Consider the following 16,166-nt stretch of genomic DNA (forward strand, 5'->3'; position numbering starts at 1 on the left):
GGTATGCCGGCATTTCTGTTGATCTGTCATTTCATTAACTCCGTCTTCTGCCATCTCCAACCTTCTGCTGTCACCAAATGAATCCCAGTGAGTTCATAATATCAAATATTGCATTTTTCAATGCTAGAATGCCCACTTAATATTCTTTTATAGATTTCAGTTCTCTCTTGAAAATGCCCGTAGATTTATCCCTTTGGCCCATCTCTTCCTCTTTTTTCTTGAACATATTGATCAAAGTTAGTTTAAAGTACCTATCTGATAAATTTAATATCTGAGGTATCTATATATGTCTATTATTATCTGTTTGTTTCTGTTGTCTCTGTTTTTCTTGGTTTTCAGTCATTTTGGTTTTTTTTTTTATAAACCATGCTTTATGAGAGAAGTCAATAAACTTCTATAAATTGTGAGATTATAGCTATTTTAGGCTTTGTGAACCTATGATCCATATTCTTGTTTTAAAATTTTTCTACAGGGGTGCTTGGGTGGCTCAGTCATTTAAGCGTCTGACTCTTGGTTTCAGCTCAGGTCATGATCTTGTGGTCGGGAGATCAAGCCCCGCTTTGCACTCCGTGCTCAGTGCAGAGTTTCAGATTCTCATTCCCTCCCCTCTGCTCCTCCCTGTGCTCACGCGAGTGCATGCGCATGCCCTCTCTCTCTCTCTAAAATAAATCTTTAAAAAAATTTTTTTCTACAGCACTTTAAAAATGTAAAAACCATTTTTAGCTCATAGACTATATAAAACCAGGACACAGGTTATAATTTTCATACTTGTGTTTTACAATATTTGTTTGGAAATGACAGACATTGTGGTTGAAAAATTTAATAGCCTCGGGATAATGTTATCTTTCTTCAAAGATTAGATTTTCTTCTTAAAACTAAATAATACCGTCAGATTACCTTGATATTGTTGATGTTTGTATTAGACTTTTGTTATGGTGTGTTTGCTTGTTTTTGTAGTTTTTAACTTATTTCAAAATGTAGCCCTTATTCCGATGCCTTGATCTTTCTGAGATCTCAACTAAAAGTTTATGGTGTTTACCAAGTCTCCCTGTACATCTGTGGGGCTTGATCTCCAGTCTGTCTCCCAAATATCACCCAAGTACTCAAATCTTTCCTCAGCATTTTATTCTCCTAGCTCCTATTACCTGCTGATTTCTTGGAGTATTGCTTTATGCATGCATAGTTTAGTAGTAAGCCAAAAATAGAGGGGATTTTTTGTTGTTGTTTTATCCTTGTTAGAGGACTTTTGCATAGATTTAAGGGTTGCTTATTGATGGCTTACTCTTTTCCATGATTTTGTCATTCAAGTCTGAGTCACTTCTAACCTGTAAGACTGTTGCTTTCTGCTTGTAATCTACTTGCCTGTGCTGATATTTAGAAAATGCCCTCAGAGAAAAGCTGGGATGAAGTCAAGCTCATCTCATGTGTTTACCTTCTCTCAGTTGAAGTCCATTAGTCCTTGCCTGCATCATTTATTCTCCAATGATTCCATACAGTTTTTTAAATGTACTTTTTGTCTATCATTTCTACTTATTTTTAGTGGGAGATTAATTCAATATGAGTTACGTTATCATGGCCAGGAACAAACATATATCTATTACATTTTCTTTAATTGTTTTTTTTCTTGACTATAATGTTATATTTTCAGTGTTGTAAAACATGTTGAAAATACCAAGAACCATACTTTAAGAAATTGAAATTACCCATAACACTACTACCCAGAGATTATGTTTTCATTAATCACATAAATTTATTTTTTAATTTTAAATTTTAGTTATTATAAAAGTTATCTGTGCACATAATTTAAAATACCAAGTAGCTCTGGAAGTTCTTTTTACCAAAAACAGCAGTCCCTAGACCTCACTCCTTGCCTTATATTCTGCTTCCCAGAGTCACCCACTTTCAGCTCTTTTAACTATTTGTTTTTTTATTTCTGCACGTAATTTTAAAGCAAATACCTCTACTATTACTTCTTGATTTAAAAAAAATCCCCCCCCCCCCATTCTAGGCATTATGTATGGACTTCTTATTTTGGAAAATAAGGATTTAGTTGCCTCTCATCCATTTTTTCCCCTTGATCTCGCCATATAAATCTACACATACCATTCTTACATGCTCTAAATATAATTAGAATTTTGGTTAAATCAACATACAGTATTGGTATTGTTATGACCATGAGTGTTCTTATCAAAGCTAAGATATATTGTACCATGATTGCTTCTCTTTTTTGTATAGTATTTCATTTTCCCTTTAGTGAGTATTTTTTGCTTTGTTTTCATGTATTTATTTCTAGTTTGTTGCCATACTCTCCCCTAGATATGTTTGTCTCTTCTCAGAGCATACAAATACATTAGGTATTCTATTGGTATCATCTTGGAAGCATTTCTTTGGAATCCTTCTTCTTCCAAATTAGACAAGTTTTTCCTTTGGACTGCTGTAAAGATGTCGTCCTGGCCTCTCGCTTAACTTGTCCTAATGTTAGATCTCTTATTGCTTTGTTTTTCTTGATATATTCTCACATTTTACAGGCATCTGTGAGGGGTGTGTGTGTGTGAGAGAGAGAGAGAGACCATATGTGGTAAAAATTGCTACTGTCTGCAGTATCCAATTTTCCCTTCTTCCTTTTTAGTAATAGACTCTCCCCATGTCCACCATGGGTTTGGGTTTGTACATGGCTGTCTATGCAGAAACTACATTTCCCAGCTTCTTTTTTGCAGCTGGGTGTGGCCATGTGAATTGAACAGGTTGTTTCCAAAGTAAAATAATCATTCATGTGGCTTTTAACTTTTTTCTAGCTTAACTGAAGTCTGATTGACAAATAAAAAATTGTATATATTTAAGGTATACAACATGGTGGTTTGATATAAGTATACCTTGTGTGATAATTACCACAATCAAGCCAATTAACATATCCATCAGTTCACATACTTAACAGTGTGTGTGTGTGTGTGTGTGTGTATGTATGTGGTGGTAACACTTAAGATATACTCTCCTAGCAAATTTCAAGTATACTATACATTATTAACTATAATTAACCATTCTGTATATCTGTAGAACATATTCATGTTATAACTGAAGGCTTGTACTCTTTACCAATATCTTCCCATTTCCCCCACACACCAGCCTCTGGCAACCACCATTCTACTCTCTGTTTCTTTGTGTTCAACTTTTTTAGATTCCACATGTACATGATACATACAATGTTTGTCTTTCTGTGTCTGGCTTATTTTACTGAGCCAGAGGATAATGTCCTCCAGGTTCATCCACACTGTCGCAAATGGTAGGATTTCCCTATTTCTTAAGGCCAGATAGTATTCCAGTATATATGCCACATATTCTTTATTTATTCATCTGCTGATAGACACTTAGGTTGTTTTCATGTCTTGGCTACTATGAATAATGCTGCAGTGAACATGGGAGTACAGATATCTCTTCAAGATACTGATTTAATTTCATTTGGATGTAAACCCAGAAGAGGAGTTGCTAGATCATATGGTAGTTTTATTTTTAACTTTTTAGGAACCTCCGTACTGTTTTCCATAATGGCAGGACAAATTTCCAGTCCCATTTATATTATACAAGGGTTCCCTTTTTTCCCACATGCCTTTACCAGAATTTGTTATCTCTTAACTTTTTTATAATAGTGTATTAACAGGAGTAGATGATATCTCATTGTGGTTTTGATTTGCATTTCCCTGATTAGTGATGTTGAGCACCTTTTCATATACCTGTTGACCATTTGTATGTCTTATTTTGAGAAATGTCTTTTCAGTCCCTTTGCCCATTTTTAATTGGTATTAATTAATTAATAATAGAAAATTAGGGCACCTGCGTGGCTCAGATGGTGTCTGTTTTCGGCTCAGGTCATGATCCCAGGGTCTCGGGATCGAGTCCCGCATCGGGCTCCCTGCTCGGCAGGGAGCCTGCTTCTCTCTGCCTCTGCCCCCCCCCCTCCCTGTCTCTCATGAATAAATAAATAAAATCTTAAAAAAAAATAATAGAAAATTAATTTGCCCTTTTTTGCAATCAAGTTTTAGGAATTCTTTATATATTTTGAATATTAACCCCTTACCAGATACATGGTTTACAGATATTTTCTCTCATTCCATAAACTGCCGTTTCATGTTGTTGATTGTTTCCTTTGCTGTGCAGAAGCAGTTTGGTTTGATATAGTTCCACTTTTTTAGTTTTGATTTTGTTTCTTGTGCTTTTGGTGTTATATTAAATTCCTTGCCATAATGTGTATGTTCTTTTTCGGGGTGCCCATTCAAGTGTCTTGCCCATCCTTCCATTGTTGTTGTTTTCTTTTGGTTTCTAGAAGTTTTTTGTATATTCTAGCTACAAGCCCTTTGTTAGTTATGTGTGTTGTAAATTTATCTTGTCTTTCACTGGCTTGTCCTTTTACTGAATGGCATTTTTTGAAGAACAGAAGTTGTTAGTTTTATTAGGTCCAATTTATTTAGTCCTTTTCCTTATAGTTAGTGTTTTTGTATCCTGTTTAAAAAAAATCCTAAGGTCATGATGATTTTTTTCCCTCTGTTAACTTCTAAAAGCTTTATTGTTTAACTTTCAAATTTAGACCTGCAGCTTATCTCATTAAAGATGTTTCTGTATGGTACAAAGAAGAGTCATTTTATTTTTTCTGATTTAGTATCTAGTTGACCCTGCATCATTTATTAAAAAAAACCCTCCTTTCCCACTGCTCTGTAGTGATATTTTTGTTACAAGTTGAGTATCTATATATGTGTTTCTGAACACTTAAATTATTCCATTGATTTCCGTCTATGTTTTTACTATTATGATACTTCTTGATTATAAATTTTTAAATCTTGATATCCAGTAAATCAAGTTTTCCCATCTTGCAAATTCAAGAGAAATCTGGCTAGTTTTACCCTTTTCATTTCCATATAAATTTTAGAGTAGGCTTCTCAAAAATATGTTGTTGGTTTCTTTAGGATTATATTGAATATTTAGATTGGAAGAAATTGATATCTTTACAATATTCACTTTTCTAGTCCATGAATACTTATATCCTCGCATTTGTCTAGATCTTTTATTTCCTCTCAACAGTAGGTTATAGTTTTCTTCATAGTGGTATTTTATAAACTTGTTAGGTAATTCCAAAAATTTTATACTTTTTGATGCCATTGTTTTATTCCTCTCTTTTGAAATTTTATTTTATAATTGTGGCTCATGTATAAAAGTAGAAATATAATTCACTTTTGTATATTGACTTTATATTCAGCAACTTAGCTGAGTTCTTTCATGAATTCTGGTAATGTATCTATAGTTTCTCTTGGTATTTTTGTGAACCCATGATACTGTGTTAAGACAGTTTTATTTTATGTTTTCTAATTCTTATGCTAATTCTTCTAATAGAATGCTGGTTAGAGAAGTGCCATGTTTTTAAGTCTTTTTTGAAAATATCCATTATCAGATTAAGGAATTCTTTTCTAGTCTTGTTTTATGAGGAGTCGTGAAATGTATCAAACTCTTTTTCTGAATCAATTAAGATGATTGTATGATTTTTCTTCTTTATTATATTAATGTTGCAAATAGCAGTGATTGATTTTCAAATATTAAACAGGTTTTATCAGTATTATCACTTTTTTTTTTTTTACTGTTACCAGTATTACAAGTTATGGATTTCATGGATTTCATTTGTGATTTTCTGATAGTAAGTGAATTCCATTGTCATATTCCTTTGGCCATTTAGATGTCCTTCTTTATAAATTGTATTTATATTCTTTGCCCTTTTTATGTTGCATTGCCTGTGTTTTTCGTGTGAATTTTTATCTGGTATAGATTACTTTTATTTAGTATATCATCACAGGTTTTTCCCACATACTCCTAATTCACTTATGATGCTTTTTTTGGCCATGCAGATTTTAAAAAAATTTCTGTGCGTCTTTTTATTTATATCTTTTCAATTTCCTTTAGTGGGTAAAAGTTTTCCCAAATTTTTAAATCAGTTTGATAGACAACATATGCATGTATGTGAGTGTGAATGGACATGCACACACTTGCAAGACATTTAATCTAATTGGAAATCTAACAATTTTCTGGATTATTTTTTGACAATTATTATTTCAAACGAATTTTAAGCTCATTTTATATAACTGGGTATTTTTGACTAGAATTGTATCAAATTTATATATTGATTTTTGAAATTTTTTTTATGCTACTAAATTCAGGAGTTTAAGTATGTTTTTATCTTTGCACCGATCTTATTTTGTGTTTATCAGTAACATTTTGTTTTATTCATTTAAGTTCTTAAAGGCTTTTTTTGGTAAAATGATGCTTTTTTTTTAACCATCCTTTTATTTACTTATTTTAATTCAAATTCAATAAATTAATATATTGTGTATTATTAGTTTCAGAGGTAGAGCTCAGTGATTCATCAGTCTTATATACTACCCAGTGCTCGTTACATCAGGTGCCCTCTTTAATGTCCATCACCCAGTTACCCCACCCCTCCAGCAACCCTCAGTTTGTTTCCTATGCTTAAGAGTACTCCTCTTAGGGTTTATCTCCCTCTCTGATTTCATCTTGTTTTATTTTTCCCTTCTTCCCCTATGATCCTCTGTTTTCTTTCTTAAATTCCACATATGAGTGAGATCATATAATAATTGTCTTTCTCCGATTGACTTATAGCATAATACCCTCTAGTTCCATCCACATCGTTGCAAATGGCAAGATTTCATTTTTTGATGGCAGAATAATATTCCATTGTGTATATATACCACATCTTCTTTCTTTAAACATTCATCTGTCAACAGACATCTGAGCTCTTTCCAATTGCTGCCATAAACATTGGTGTGCAGGTGCCCCTTCGGATCACTACATTTGTATCTTTGGGGTAAATACCTAGTAGTGCAATTGCTGGGTCGTAGCATAGCTCTATTTTCAACTTTTTGAGGAATCTCCATACTGTTTTCCAGAGTGGCTGCACCAGCTTGCATTCCCACCAACAGCGTAAGAGGGTTCCTCTTTCTCCGCAGCCTTGCCAAACATCTGTTGTTTCCTGAGTGATTAATTTTAGCCATTCTGACTGGTGTGAGGTAGTATCTCATTGAGGTTTTGATTTGTATTTCCCTGATGCCGAGCGATATTGAGCACTTTTTTATGTGTCTTTTGGCCATTTGTATGTCGTCTTTGGAGAAATGTCTGTTCATCTCTTCTGTCCATTTCTTGATTGGATTATTTGTTCTTTGGGTGTTGAGTTTGATAAGTTCTTTATAGATTTTAGATACTGACCCTTTATCTGATAAGACATTTGCAAATATCTTCTCCCATTCTGTCGCTTGTCTTTTGGTTTTGTCCACTGTTTGCTGTGCAGAAGATTTTTATCTTGATGAAATCCCAATAGTTCATTTTTGCCTGTTTCCCTTGCTTTTGGAGTTGTGTCTAGCAAAAAGTTGCTTCAGGCAAGGTCACAGAGATTGCTGTCTGTGTTCTCCTCTAGGATTTTGATGGATTCCTGTCTCACATTGAGGTCTTACATCCACTTTGAGTCTATTTTTGTGTGTGGTGTAAGAAAGTGGTCCAGTTTCATTCTTCTGCATGTGGCAGTCCAATTTTCCCAACACCATTTGTTGAAGAGACTGTCTTTTTTCCATTGAATATACTTTCCTGCTTTGTCGAAGATTAGTTGACCATAGAGTTGAGAGTCCATTTCTGGGTTCTCTATTCTGTTCCATTGACCTGTGTGTGTGTGTTTTGTGCTAGTACCATGTTGTCTTTATAGTATTGCTTGAAGTCCGCCATTGTGATGCCTCTAGTTTTGTTTTTTTTTTCAACATTCCTTTGGCTATTTGGAGTCTTTGGTTCCATACAAATTTTAGGATTATTTGTTTCAGCTCTATGAAAAAAGTTGATGGTATTTTGATAGGGATTGCATTAAATGTATAGATTGCTCTGGATAGCTTAGACATTTTACCAGTATTTGTTCTTCCAATAAATGAGCATGGAACATTTTTCCATTTCTTTGTGTCTTCCTCAATTTCTTTAATGAGTGTTCTATAGTTTGCAGAGTACAGATCTTTTACCTCTTTGGCTAGTTTTATTCCTAGGTATCTTAGGGTTTTTGGTGCATTTGTAAATGGGATCAATTCCTTAATTTCTCTTTTTTCTGCTCATTGTTATTGTACAGAAATGCAACTGATTTCTGTGCATTGATTTTTATATCCTGCCACTTTGCTGAATTCCTGTATGAGTTCTAGCAATTTTGGGGTAGAGTTTTATGGGTTTTCCACATAGAGTATCATATTGTCTGCGAACAGTGAGAGTTTGACTTCTTCCTTGCTGATTCAGATGCCTTTTATTTCTTTATTTCTTTTTTTTTAAAGTTAAGCTTTTTATTTTGGGAATTTTCAAATATAAACAAAAACAGGAAAAAAAACCAGTATAATGAACCTCCCTATACCTTTCACCTAGCCTTTTTTTAAAATTAATTAATTTTTTTTTAATGTAGTGTTCCATGATTCATGGTTTGCGTATAACACCCAGTGCTCCGTTCAACATGTACCCTCTTTAATACCCATCACCAGGCTAACCCATCCTCCTAACCCCCTCCCCTCTAGAACCCTCAGATTGTTTCTCAGAGTCCATAGTCTCTCATGGTTCATCTCCCCCTCCGATTTCCCCCCCTTCGTTCTTCCCTTCCTGCTATCTTCTTCTTCTTCTTCTTTTTTTTAACATATGATGTATTATTTGTTTCAGAGGTACAGGTCTGTGATTCATCAGTCTTACACAATTCACAGTGCTCACCATAGCACATACCCTCCTCAATGCCTATCACCCAGCCACCCCACCCCTCCCACCCACCACCACTCCAGCAACCCTCAGTTTGTTTCCTGAGATTAAGAATTCCTCATATCAGTGAGATCATATGATACATGTCTTTCTCTGATTGACTTATTTCGCTGAGCATAATACCCTCCAGTTCCATCCACGTTGTTGCAAATGGCAAGATTTCATTCCTTTTGATGGCTGCATAATAGTCCATTGTATATATACACCACATCTTTTCTTTATCCATTCATCTGTTGATGGACATCTTGGCTCTTTCCATAGTTTGGCTGTTGTGGACATTGCTGCTCTAAACATCGGGGTGCACGTACCCCTTTGGATCACTACATTTGTATCTTTGGAGTAAATACCCAGGAGTGCAATTGCTGGGTCATATGGTAGCTCTATTTTCAACTTTTTGAGGAACCTCCATACTGTTTTCCAGAGTGGTTGCACCAGCTTGCATTCCCACCAACAGTGTAGGAGGGTTCCCCTTTCTCCGCAGATGCCTTTTATTTATTTGTGTTGTCTGATTGCTGAGGCTAGGACTTCTAGTACTATCTTGAACAATAGTGGTGAGAGTGGGCATCCCTGTCGTGTCCTTACCTTAAGGGAAAAGCCCTGTTTTTCCCCACTGAGAATGATATTTACTGTGGACTTTTCATATATGGCTTTTATGATACTGAGGTATGTTCCCTCTATCCCTACACTTTGGAGAGTTTTAATCAAGAAAGGATGCTGTATTTTGTCAAATGCTTTTTCTACATCAATTGAGAGGATCATATGGTTCTTGTCTTTTATTAATGTGATTTGTCACATTGATTGATTTGTGAATGTTGCATCCCAGAAATAAATCTCAGTTGGTTGTGGTGAATAATCCTCTTAATGTACCGTTGGATCCTATTCTCTAGTATTTTGGTGAGAATTTTTTCATCCATATTCATCAGGGATATTGTTCTCTAATTCTCCTTTTTGGTGGTGTCTTTGGTTTTGGGATCAAGATGATGCTGGCCTCATAGAGAGTTTGGAAGGTTTCCTTCCATTTCTATTTTTTGTAACAGCTTCAGAAGAATAGGTATTAATTCTTTTTTTTTTTCCTTTTTTCAAATGCATAGGGCATTAATTCTTTAAATATTTGGTAGAATTCCCCTGGGAACCCATCCGGCCCTGGACTCTTGTTTGTTGGGAGATTTTTTATTACTGGTTTGATTTCCTTGCTAGTTATCGATTGGTCTGTTTAGGTTTTCTATTTTTTTCTGTTTCAGTTTTGGTAGTTTATACATTTCTAGGAATGCATCCTTTTCTTCCAGATTGCCTAATTTGTTGGCATATAGTTGCTCATAATATGTTCTTATAATTGTTGGTATTTCTTCAGTGTTGATGGTGATCTCTCCTTTTTCATTCATGATTTTATTTGGGTCCTTTCTCTTTTCTTTTTGACTAGTCTTGCCAGGGGTTTATCAGTCTTACTCTTTCAGAGAACCAGCTCATACTTTCATTGATCTGTCTACTGTTCTTTTGGTTTCTATTTCATTGGTTTCTGCTCTAATTATTCTCTTCTCCTGCTGGGTTTAGGCTTTATTTGCTGTTCTTTCTCCAGTTCCTTTCAGTGTGAGGTTAGGTTGTGTATTTGAGACCTTTCTTGTTTCTTTTTTTTTTTTTTTTTTTTAAAGATTTTATTTATTTATTTGAGACAGAGAGAATGAGAGAGACAGAGAGCACATGAGAGGGGGAAGGGTCAGAGGGAGAAGCAGGCTCCCTGCCGAGCAGGGAGCCCGATGCGGGACTCGATCCCGGGACTCCAGGATCATGACCTGAGCCGAAGGCAGTCACTTAACCAACTGAGCCACCCAGGCGCCCCCCCTTTCTTGTTTCTTGAGAAAGGCTTGTATTGCTATATACTTCCCTTTTCAGACCACCTTTGCTGCATCCCAAAGGTTTTGAACAGTTGTGTTTTCATTTTCATTTATTTCCATGAATTTTTCAAATTTCTTTAATTTCCTGGTTGACCCATTCATTCTTTACTAGGACTGTCTTTAATCTCCATGTATTAGAGTTCTTTCCAAATTTCCTCTTGTGATTGAGTTCAAGTTTCAAAGCATTGTGGTCCAAAAATATGCAGGGAATGATCCCAGTCTTTTGGTAACAGTTGAGACCTGTTTTGCGACCCAGTATATGATCTGTTCTGGAGAATGTTCCATGTGCACTAGAGAAGAATGTGTATTCTGTTGCTTTAGAGTGGAATGCTTTGACTATATCTGTGAAGTCCATCTGGTCCAGTGTGTCATTCAAAGCCCTTGTTTCCTTGTTGATCTTCTGCTTAGACGATCTCGCTATTGCAGTAAGTGGGGTGTTAAAGTCCCCTAGTATTATTGTATTATTTTTAATGTGTTTCTTTAATTTAGTTATTAATTCACTTATATAATTGGCTGCTTCAGTGTTAGGGGCATAAATATTTACAACTGTTAAGAGCTTATTGGATAGACCCTTTGTTTATGATATAGTGTCCTTCCTCATCTCTTATTACAGTCTTTGCTTTAAAATCTAATTTGTCTGATATAAGGATTTCTTTTGCTGCCCATTAGCATTATAAATTGTTTTCCACCCCCTCAGTTTCAGTCTGGAGGCATCTTTGGGTCTAAAATGAGTCTCTTGCAGACAGCATATTGACGGTCTTGCGTTTTTATCCAATCTGATACCCTGTGTCTTTTGATTGGAGTGTGTAGCCCATTTACATTCAGAGTAACTATTGAAAGATATGAATTTAGTGCCATTGTAATACCTGTAAAGTCGCTGTTTCTGTATATTATTTCTGTTCCTTTCTGGTCTATGTTACTTTTGGGCTCTCTCTTCGCTTAAAGGATCCCCTTTAATATTCTTGCAGGGCTGGTTTAGTGATCACAAATTTTTTTGTTTCTGTTTGTCCTGGAAGCTTTTTATCTCTGTATTTTGAATGACAGCCTTGCTGAATAAAGTATTCTTGACTGCATATTTTTCTCATGTAGCACCCTGAATATATCATGCCAGTCTTTTCTGACCTGCCAGATCCTTGTGGATAGGTCTGCTGCCAGTAATGTTTCTACCCTTGTAGATTACAGACCCCTCGTCCAAGCTGCGTTCAGGATTTTCTCTGTTTCTGAGCTTTGCAAGCTTCACTATTATAAGTCGAGGTGTTGACCTATTTTTATTGATTTTTGAGGGGGGTTCTCTGTGCCTTCTGGACTTGAATGCTTGTTTCCTTCCCCAGATTAGGGAAGTTCTCCGCTATAATTTGCTCCATTATACCTTCTGCCCCTCTCTCTCTTTCCTCTTCTTCTGGGATTCCAGTTATTCCAATATTGTTTTGCTTTATGGTATCACTTATCTCTTGAATTTTACCCCTAGTGATCCAGTAGTTGTTTATTTCTCTTTTTCTCAGCTTCTTTATTCTTTGTCATTTGGTCTTCTATATCACTCATTTTCTCTTCTGCCTTATTTATCCTAGCAGTTAGAGCCTCCATTCTTGATTGCATCTCATTAATAGCCTTTTTGATTTCGATCTGATTAGAAAGGGATTCTATAGTATCATCTATGCTTTTTTCAAGCCCAGCCAATATCTTTATAATCATTATTCTGAACTCAAGTTCTGACATCTTACTTATATCCATACTGATTAGGTCCCTGGCAATCAGTACTGCCTCTTGTTCTCTTTTTTGAGGTGAGTTTTTCCATCTTGTCATTCTGTCCAGAGAAGAATAGATGATTGAGAAAACCAAATACTAAAATGGCAACAATGACCCCAGAGAAATATACACCAAACAAATCAGAAGAGACCTGTAACCAAAAAGAGAGAGAGAGAGAATGTAATCAGAAAGGTGAATAGAACAGAGTAAGACAGTGGATCCTGTGTGTATTTTGGTGTGTTTGTTAGAAAACTAAATCCCAAAATTGTAAAGAAAGAGAAACTTATATATGCACAAAAATAAAATTAAATACAGTAAAAGGATAGAATGTAACTCTAAAATGAAAATTAAAAGACAAAAAGGAGGAAAGAATATAAACAGCTGGCCAGAACAGAGCAATTCACTATATCTTGGGTATGTTTTGGTCTGTTTTTAGAAGAGACTGCTTCCCAATATTGTAAAGAAAGAAAAACTTATATATGTATATATACAAAAATAAAATTAAGTATAATGAAAGGACAGAATGTAACTGTAAAAATGAAAATTTTTAAAAAAAGACTTAAAAAGTGAGTTGATAAAATAAGAAATTGGTTGAAAAGGAAAAAGAAAAAAAAATTAAAATTGAAAAACTTATGAGAAGGAATTATGAGAAAAACACCAAGATTTCCATATACTTTTTTCCCTTAGCACTGGAGTATTGCAGTTCTGAGTGATCAGTAAACTTGGTCTTGGTGGGATTTTCTTGCTGATCTTCTGGGGGAGGGGCCTGTTGTGCTGATTTTCTGGTGTCTTTGCCCTGGACAGAATTGCACCACTCTTGCTAGGGGGCCAGGCTAAGTAAGCTGCACTGGATTGCTCTATGTGGCTTTTGTTCAGTGAAGGCTCTTCACCCCCCCTTTAGAGGATGAGAATGAAAATGGCGGCCTCCCAATCTCCAGCCCTGGGGCCAAAAGCTATGCCCTTGACCCCTCAGTGTGCCCTCAGGGAAAAGCAGTCCCATCACTCCTGTCTCCCTGGTTTCCATCCGCATTCCATGCTCACCCAGCTTGTGACCGTGCATTTCTTTCTCTTTTTAAAAATTTTTTTTAAAAGATTTTATTTATTTATTTTTCAGAGAGAGAAAGAGCACAAGCAGGGGTGTGGCAGGCAGAGGGAAAAGCAGGCTCCCCACTGAGCAAGGAGCCCAATGTGGGACTTGATCCCAGGACCCTGGGATCATGAGGCAGATCCTTAACAGACTGAGCCACCCAGGCACCCCATGACTGCATATTTCTATCTCAGGCATAGGACCCTACTTTGAGTCTCCAAGCCCGGCAGTCTCCTGCAGCGTGCAGCCATGCTGCTCCTCCCAGTGGAAGGAGTGGGGTCTCGCCACAATTGTGCAGCTTTCTGGGCCCCTGCATTTCATGGTTTATGGCAACCCTAAGCTGAAAACTCACTCTGGGGCTTACTGATTGCAGCCGGCTTTCTTGCACTGATACCTGGGAACTCTGCCACACTCAGGCACCCCTGGTCTTTCTGTGGCCCTAAGGGTCCTGAGGTCACACTGTCCTATCTAGGATTCTGGCCACTTCACCACCTGAGCACCTTTCAGTCAGGATGTCCCTCACCAGAGTAGACTTCTGAAAGTTCCAATTTTGAGCTCTGCTACTAAATCACTTTCTGGTGGTAGCCAGCTTACGGAGGCTTCCTACCCCCGTGATTTATCTTCCCATATATTGCCTCATATTCACTTCTCCACACCCTACCTTGCAGAAAGTGGTTGCTTTTCTATTTGTAGAGTTGCAGCTATTCTTTTCTTAGATCGCTGGTTGAGTTCACAGGTGTTCAGAGTGCTTTGTTAGCTATCTAGCTGAATTCCTGGGACCAGACAAAACTAAGGTCTCCTACTTCTCTGCCATCTTGGAAACTGGTAAATTGATTCTTACATAATGCTGTATTTTTGTCTTTATAATGGATGACATATTTTTCCTATTTCCCTTTCTAAATTGTTATTTCTAGTTAAAATAAATAAAATATTATTTCTATGTGTCTGTGTAAAATTTTATACGCAGACACCTCCCTGAAGTATTTTTTTAAATATATTAAGTTTTTTCCCTTGAGATCTTAGATCTTCCAGATATGAGGGTTATATCATCAGTGATAAGAACTAGTGTTTTTTTGCCCAGTATTTATTCTGATTATTTCTTTTTCTTCTTACTGCATTCATTAGACACTCTAAAGCAATCTTTAATAATGGTGCTAACTGGCATCCTTGTTCCTGATTTTAATAGACATGATTTTATAGCAGAACAGTAGGCTGAATGAGCAAAAACACAGATGTGACCTCTATCACAATTTGTTGATGAGGCTTGGTGTAGGGAAGATATTCAAAACATGAGCAACACTATAGTTTTGTTCTGTTCTTGATTGACTAGGAAGAAGTAAGAGGTAATATAACTCAAAAATACCTGTACACAACTTGTTTTCCTAAGGAAGTTAACTGAACTAGGTACAGTTCCTGGTATCCTATTGTTATGATAGGATTGCAAGCACCACAAAGCGCCCACTTCGCTTTAGTGATAATGATTTGAAATTGAGATCAATAAAGAAGACTCTTTTTTTACCCAACCATTTCAGCCACATGTGTGCAGACATAATATACAGAAAATTAAGTTAAAAGGAGTTGGGGTTTCTCCATGTGGGTAGAGTGAGTTAAAGATGTATGTGAGAAAGTGATTATTATTATTTTTTTAAGATTTTACTTATTTGTCAGAGAGAGAGAGCACAAGCAGGGGGAGTGGCAGGTAGAGGGAGAGGGAGAAGCAGACTCCCTGCTGAGCAAGGAGCCCGATGCCGGGCTCAATCCCAGGACCCTGAGATCATGACCTGAGCTGAAGACAGATGGTTAACCAACTGAGCCACCCAGGCATCCTGAAAAAGTGGTTTTTATTGATGGACTTTAGATGGATTTTAATGAGGATGACGGTGGAGAGAAAACATGGTAGGATCAGGGCATTATAGGTACTGGTGGGGTAACATTTTTTAAAGTTGGGATAGTAGAGAGAGATAAGTGGAAAAATAGGATGTTAGAAATTAGAAGGTAGAATATTTAGCGCTGAAAATTTTGAGGAGCTCTAGTAAATGACAAGCTCTCTAAGACTACCATTGGAATGACTGAGGTAAGGTGAAGATAAAAATCACTGGAGAGGAATTGAGAGGCCCAGAGATGGAAGGATTATTAATGGAGATCTGGCAATCAATTAAATTAGTTAAGACAGAATTAATATTGGGGAAATCTCCTGACTGGGAGTTGGAAAGAAACGTCTTCAAGAAATGAATGGGAGTGACCTGGGCGTCTTACAGATAACTGCAATAAGTTGTTCTGAGGTAAATCCATTCTCTCCTGGCATTAGTTAAAAGTATGGGGAGTTTAGGGGCACCTGGGTGGCTCAGTTGGTTGAGCATCCAGCTCTTGATTTCAACTCAGGTCATAATCTCAGGGTCATGGGATTGGGCTCCGTGCTCAGCAGGGAATCTGCTGGAGATTCTCTCTCTCCCTTTCCCTCTGCCCCTCCTCCCTTCTGAAATAAATAAATCTTTTTTAAAAAAGGTGTGGGGAGTTTCTGAGCAATTAGAAGTAACTAGCACTTACCAGAAACAAAAACAGTTAATGATTTAAAATACAACATTGTTATGTGTGTTAGTTTCAACAAAAGGGAAAAGAAAGTAAAC

General features: G+C 36.4%; 1 protein-coding gene across 1 annotated transcript in view; it reads left to right on the forward strand.

The window, feature by feature from the left end:
* Positions 1–16,166, forward strand: part of NEK1 (NIMA related kinase 1) — a 191,840-nt gene that overhangs the window by 149,970 nt on the left and 25,704 nt on the right.

The sequence above is a fragment of the Neomonachus schauinslandi genome, chromosome 2 (genome assembly GCF_002201575.2).
Source record: "Neomonachus schauinslandi chromosome 2, ASM220157v2, whole genome shotgun sequence".
Lineage (NCBI taxonomy): Eukaryota > Metazoa > Chordata > Mammalia > Carnivora > Phocidae > Neomonachus > Neomonachus schauinslandi.